Here is a 6,736-nt window from a genome sequence, read left to right as displayed (position 1 = left end):
AGTCGCTGGGTGTCCAGTGAGGCTCTTGAAAACTGCCAAGTGAAATGGTATTTATATCAGTGATATAATTGCAAAATGATACTTGTCTCTTAATTGGCTGTATTTATGAGCAGAGAAAGCTGCCTTCTTCTTGCTGTTGCTGAATCTTGCAATTAACCTTTGTAATTGCATGACAAGAGTGTTTTATATTCAATCTGTAGTCCCAACATGGGGTGGCACTGGATTGCCTAGTGCAAATTAGAGGCCTGGTTATTCAGCCTCCCCTACTGGGGAAGGCAATGGGGTTCTTTGGGTGAGGGCAGGAGCAAGAGACCCCTGGCCAAGGACACAGTTGTGACTGAGAATTTTCCTGAAGTGGCTTTTGAGGCCTTTCAGATAGCTGCAGACAAAATCATCCCCACCGTGAAGCTTAGAATCAGCCTGGGAATAAGAATCGGGGGAATCTCAGAATTTTAGAGATATATCATCAGCAATCTGGTCTGACCCCTTTATTTACAGATCCACAGAGATAAAGTGACTTCTCCAAAGTGACATAGGTAGTGACCAAACCAGGACTATAAATGGGATCTTCTGAGTCTGGTCCTTTTCTCACTTCACGAATCTTGGGGTCATTCCTTCAGGCAATGTGGACAGAGAGAACTGGAGAAGAAAGATACGGAGCTGAAGGAAAGGCTGGCCCAAGAGAAGAGGTTTTTTTTTCTCTTTAATGAATTATTTTAACATTCACTTAAAAAAATTCAAGTTCCAAATTCTCTCCCTCTTTCCAGCCTATGATAACCATTATACATATGAAGTCATGCAAAATATATTTCCATTTTAGCCATGTTGCCAAAAAAGCAAGAAAAATAAAGTGAAAAAAGTATGCTTCATTCTTTACTCCATCCATCAGTTCTGAGGTTCAAAGGAAACTAGAGGGGGAGAAGGAAAGAAGCTGTGAAGGTATGACTGAGAATAAAAGTGACTTCTTGTTTGGTTGTTTCAGTCATGTCTGGCTCTTCCTGACCCCATTTGGAGTTTTCTTGGCAAAGCTACTAGCGTCATTTGCCATTTCCTTCTCCAGCTCATTTTACAGATGAGGAAACTGAGGCAAAAAGAGTTAAATGACCTGCCTAGGGTCACATAGGTAGTTAAGTGTTCGGAACTCAGGTCCTCCTGACTCCAGGCCCGGTGTTCTATCTACTGTACCACCTGACTGTCCTTGTATAAAAACTTTACTTACCTTTTTATAAATACTTTAAGTCATGCTTTATAAAGTAATGTCAAACCCAGATTCTCATTTGATGGCTCATAACAATCCCATGAGATAGGAAGAACTGGCCCAGGTATTGTCATCCCCATTTTACAGAAGAAAAAACTCGTGATTCCATCACAAAAAGGTAAGAGATTTGCTGTAGGCCACATCCCTAATTCAAGAGTGGAACTAGAATCAGTCAGTCAACAATTAGCTGTTGAAATAATCTACGACGTTCAAGGCCATATACTGGGTACTGCTGTGCAGGAGGTGGAGGACCTGCCTTCATGGAGGTTTACAATCTAGTCCATGCCAGCATGAGCACGCAGCAGTAACTGACAACACAAGATGAGAACTATGGTCTCCTGACTCGTCCAGCATGTTATCTATTCTTGCCTCTGAAGGGCTCCCATGTAGAAGAAGACAAGAAGTAGATGCAGTGAACGGAAAGGGTATCGGAGATGGAATCAAACCTTGGCTCTGCTCTTCCCGCCTATGTGATCTTGGGTAAATCACTTAAATTCTATGAATCTCTAAAATAAAGAGTTTAGGTCAGATGACCTTGAAAGTCACTTTCCATTCCTAAATCTATGACCCTATGGTTTCCTCTCACTCTAAGTCTATGATCTTCTAATCTTGAGGTTTTCTTCCTCTCTACTGAGGAAGAAACAAGAAGAAATACATCATCAGCATGGATAGGACCGGGGATGTAGCCTCCCCACATCTAGTGTTTTTTCTATTGTACTGTTCCATGGACAGCTTCTGGGGAGGGGTGGGGGGTGGGGTTTGGCTGCTACTGGGGTTAGGGATGGGAGTGGAGAAGGAAGGAAGAGACAGAAAAGTGCTTATGGAAATAGGGTGCATACTGACTCTGGCCTCAGCAGCCAGTAGGACTCCAGAGGGGGCATGGGGCATACGGATAAGACTGTGCTATACAAACCTGTCCCTGGGAAGCTGTGGGGGGAAGAGCAGGGTAGATTCACCCTTGACAAACTTAGCCCTTCTCCAACAGTCCTTTTATTCCCTCCTTCTCGTTGGAAGAGCTCAAGTGTCAAAAGGATTCAATTTTGAGGCTTGCAATGGCTAATTATTAATGCCAAAGCTGTTCCCAGACCCTTATTATGTCACGTCACCCGGAAGATTTATGGCCACTTGTGAAAGTGGCTTTGAGATGAGACAAAACTCAATATTGAATTTTTTTTCTCCTCCTTTTTACTTCAGGGTTTCAGGGCATATGACATCAGCCCCCCTCTCATTAGCATAATTCTAATGAGCTATGGAGTGCTTAGCTTATTAAAGTGGTTTTCATTGCAGCTGTTAGAGAGTTTTCATTATGCTGGATGATTGAGGGGGTGAGGATTGGGTGGAGGAAGGAGGGATAAGGAGGTGATGACACACATCTGTAAGTGAATTCACAGGTCTTAGGACCTGGATTTGTTCTGGAAATTAAATTTCTCCAGAGACAATATATTATGGCATCAGTTTACCCATCCAAGTGACAGAAGTTCCTAGGGTTTCTTTGGGTTAGTTCCTTCAGCAATGAAATGGTGCTCTCCTTAGACATCTTGTCTCACTTACAGTAGGTACAGCTTAGAATGTTACCACCAGGAGCATCATTACATGATGGCAGAGGATGAGTTAGTGTCAAACTGTCTCAGATACTTCACTAAAACTACTGACCAAATCAACCCATTACACAGCTTAGGATTTGACAGAGAATCAGAGGATCATAAAATTTTAGAGCTGGAAGGGACCTGTGTGATCAGCTGATGAGAAGATTGAGGCCCAGAGAGATGCAGTTACTTGGTTAAGGTTGCACAGTTGATTAATGCCAGAGTGGTTTATGGCAGTTCAGTTGATAACATTTCTGTTTATTAAAGGTTTTTGAATTGTTTTCTTCTCCCTGAGGTTGTGTGGAAGATAATCCCGATGGCTTCATTTTTCAGTCATGGCTTTGTCTAGTCTCTTAGAAACTGGAAAAAGAAAAGAATGAGACTGTGTGTGAGGAATAGAGAGGCCAGTTTGATTGGACCTCAGAGTGTATGAAAGGGAGTCCTATGTAATGAGGCTGGAAAGGTAGATTGGGGCCAGGTTATGAAGAATATTAAAAGTTAAGAAGAGGACTTTATAGGGAGCTACTGGAGTTTATAGTGCAGAGAAGTGTCATGGTTAGATTTGTATTGAACAAAAATCACTTTGGCAGCTCTGTGGAAGAGAGTCTGGCATGGGGAGTCCTTTGGGGCCAGAATTTGGAGGTTATTGCAATAGTTTAAACAAGAAGTAATTCATAGATATGTGAGAGAGATTGTGGGGGTCTACACGGCAACGTCTGCCAACTGATTGGGTATATGGGGTGAGAGAGTGAGGAGGGGAGGATGATACTGAGGTTACAAAACCTAAGAGGGTGGAAGAATGAATGGTGGTACTTTCAACAGAAATGGGCAAGTTTGGAAGAGGGGAGAGTTTTGGGTATTTTGAATCCAAAATGTCTCTAGGACACCCAGTTTACATTATCTAGGAGAGAGTGGTGATTCAGGACTAAAGCTCAGGGAAAACATTGGGGTTGGATATATAGATTTGGGAGTCATCTGCATAATGAATTAATTATGAGATAATTGAACTTATGGGAGTTGATGAGGTCCCTGAGAGGGAGAATGTGGAAGGAAAAGAGAAGGTCCAGCATATAGAGCCTTGGGGAACACCCCTAGTTAGGGGGCTTGAGGAACTAAGAAAGGAGACAAAGTAGGAAATTTGTACATATTTGTTTGCATGTTGTCTCCCCTCTTAGACTATAAGCTCTTGAGGGCAGGGATTGTCTTTTGCCTCTTTTTGCTTAGCACAATGCCTGGCACTATAAGGTGCTTAATGAATATGTATTGATTGAGGGATTGATAGGACCAATCAGACAAGTAGGAGGAGAAGTAGAAGGGAGTTCAGTTATCCTTTCCACATCATGACTTTCCCCATCATGGTTTCAATATATTGCAGGTTGGCTGGCATAAAATTGAGTGGGAATTTTGGGGATGTTTTGTGGAAGCTGTAGACAACACTTAAAGGCCAGCAGATGACACAGAAAAAGTTTAGAAACTCAGAAATGCATAAAATGTATGTGTACTATTATATAATACCAACAATTTTATCTTTTAATGCTGTAAACAAAATAAATAAAATAAATAAATAAAAGAAAAAATGATGCTTCTCTGGTATGCAGGGAGGGCCAAAAAATTTTATGTGGATTTTCCAGAATGAGGGGGAAACCACACTCCTAATCCCCCGCAATGTGGAAAGGATAACTGTAGTGTTGTGAAAACCCAGAGAAGGGAGAGCATCCAGGAGAGGAAAGCAGACAGTCCTGTCACAGTTAGTACGCCGATGAAGAAAGATGAGGGCTGAGAAAAGGCTGTCATTAAACCTCACAGTAAAGAGATTGGTGTTAACTTTGGAGAGTAATAACCCTAGCTCTTGGAGGGGTGGAATTGTCTTTTGTATTTATATCTCTAGTACTTTGCACAGTTCTTGGTATATAGTAAGCACTTAATAAATGCCTATTCATTCATTCACAGAAGATCATGTACCTAAGTATATAATTATGCGTAACATAGTTACAAATTGAGTTAAGTGCTAAGGGGACAAAGAGTAAAGACATCTTATCTAAAATTCAATAGGGGAGAAAGTAAGAAGTTAGTAATTTCCATCACAAAGAGTCCTGGAGATGGGGGAAAGGAGAGGAGAAAGGAGAGAAGATGATATGGAAGTTGGAATAAAGAAAAGGAATAAAAGTTCCTAGCGTAAATCTCTGGATGAGCATGAGATTTATTTACCCTTCTGGTTCTAGTAAGGACTTGGTACACATCCAGTATTGAGAATGAGCATGTAAAGGAATTGAGCTTGGTACATGGTTATGCTGAGGACCTCACTTGTTAGAGGACAGGTGATGAAGAACAGCTGCAGAGACTGAGATTAGGAAAAGTCGAGGCCCAACACCTCCCCGGCAGAGGCATCTACAGATACTGATTCTTAGAGTGACCCGTTGCCAACCACTGTGGTATGTCCTCTCCCTTTCTGAGTCAGTTGGTTGAGAAGAATAATCTCCCAAGAGTGGAGAAGAAGGAGAGATGGCCTAACTTTTCAGCGTCACACACTAGGCCACAGATGGAAGGGAATTAGCGAATGCACACGAAAGAGATTATGAAGCAAGGAGCAGTGTTGGATCCTTGTTGTTGTTCATTCAGTAATGTCTGACTCTTTGTGACCCTACTTTGGATTTTCTTGGCAAAAACACTGGAGTGGTTTGCCATTTCCTGCTCTAGCACATTTTACAGATGAGGAAACTGAGGCGAGCAAGGTGAAGTGACTTGCCAAGGGTCACCCAGCTAGTAAGTGTCTGAAGTCACATTTCAACTCAGGTCTTCCTGAGTTCAGGCTGGGCTCTCTATCCACGGCACTCTGTAGCTACCCTGTTCTTGGGCCCTAACAAGCCAAAGAATGAACTTTCCTAATGCATTTGAGGAGAAGATGCACCTCATTCTTACTTTCTTTGAGCCTCAGTTTCCCCTCCTGTAAGGTGAGGGGTAAGATGATGATACTTTAAGATACTGTAAGATGATGATACTTGCATATTTGTTTCAATGATAGGCAATATGGCAAACCTTAAATCACTGTTCAAGTTAATTGTTATCATTAGCTAAGATGGAGGTTCTTAACTGGGATCTATAAACCCTCAAGGGCTCCATGGATAGATTTCAGGGGTTCCATGAACTTGCATGGGAAAAAAATTACATCTTTATTTTCAGCTAAAATTTAGCATTTCATTCAATTATGAATAGTCTAAAAAATTATCGGAGGATGGGTCCATAAGCTTCACTAGCCTGTTTTATGTCCGTGACATAAAAAAGATTAAGAACCTGTGATCTGAGAGAACTCCCCATAGTATAAAACTTGTGCCTCTGAGGTCATATCCATTCTCCTGACTCTAGACAGTTTCAACTAGAATCGTCACAGAAGAATTTCCATATTCTCTTCCCTTTCTCAGTAGCCAACTGAAGAATATTCCTCAGTCAATAAACATTAAGGGCCTGCTATGTGCCTGGCTCTGTGCTAAGCTCTCTGGATACAAAGAAGGACAGAAACAGTCCCTGCCCTCAAGGAGTTTGCATTCCAGTGGTGGAGACAATAGGTGAATGACTCTGCGTGTGTGAGATCCATGCTGTGTGTTTGTTGTTCAGTCATTTCAGTTGTGACCCATTCTTCATGACCCCATTTGGGGTTTTCTTGGCAGAGGTATTAGAGTGGTTGGCCATTTCCTTCTCCAGCTCATTTACAGATGAGGAAACTGAAGCAAACAGTGTTAAATGACTTGCCTAGAGTCACATGACTAGTAAGCAGTTGGGGCCAGATTTGTACCCAGGTCTTCCTGCCTCCAGGCCTGGTGCTCTATCCAGTGCACCACTTATCTGACCTCTGTGCTGTGTAGATGGAAGGTAATTTTAGAGGGAAGGTGCTAGC

This window comes from Trichosurus vulpecula, chromosome 8 (assembly GCF_011100635.1).
Source record: "Trichosurus vulpecula isolate mTriVul1 chromosome 8, mTriVul1.pri, whole genome shotgun sequence".
NCBI lineage: Eukaryota > Metazoa > Chordata > Mammalia > Diprotodontia > Phalangeridae > Trichosurus > Trichosurus vulpecula.
This window is presented reverse-complemented; position numbering follows the sequence as displayed.